Source organism: Asparagus officinalis, chromosome 5 (genome assembly GCF_001876935.1).
Source record: "Asparagus officinalis chromosome 5, Aspof.V1, whole genome shotgun sequence".
Taxonomy (NCBI): Eukaryota; Viridiplantae; Streptophyta; class Magnoliopsida; order Asparagales; family Asparagaceae; genus Asparagus; species Asparagus officinalis.
Genome location: NC_033798.1, coordinates 90,612,786 through 90,613,038, shown reverse-complemented (window position 1 = coordinate 90,613,038; position 253 = coordinate 90,612,786).

Here is a 253-nt window from a genome sequence, read left to right as displayed (position 1 = left end):
TTAGGTCCTCTTTTTCTATTCAAATTATGAATATGTCCCTCAGATTCTTTTCTTAGTAGAATACAACCAATTTGACCTATTTCTTGTGGGTCTCAATTGGGATGGACCCACAACAGAGATAATATAGGTGGTAATGTTTGGCTAAGGATAAATAAAGAAACAAGTATTATAATTGTACACATTCAAATTAATTACTATTTCATTGATCTGAGAATAGATGTTTTTTTAATCATTTCCAAGTGGTTCGGAGGGG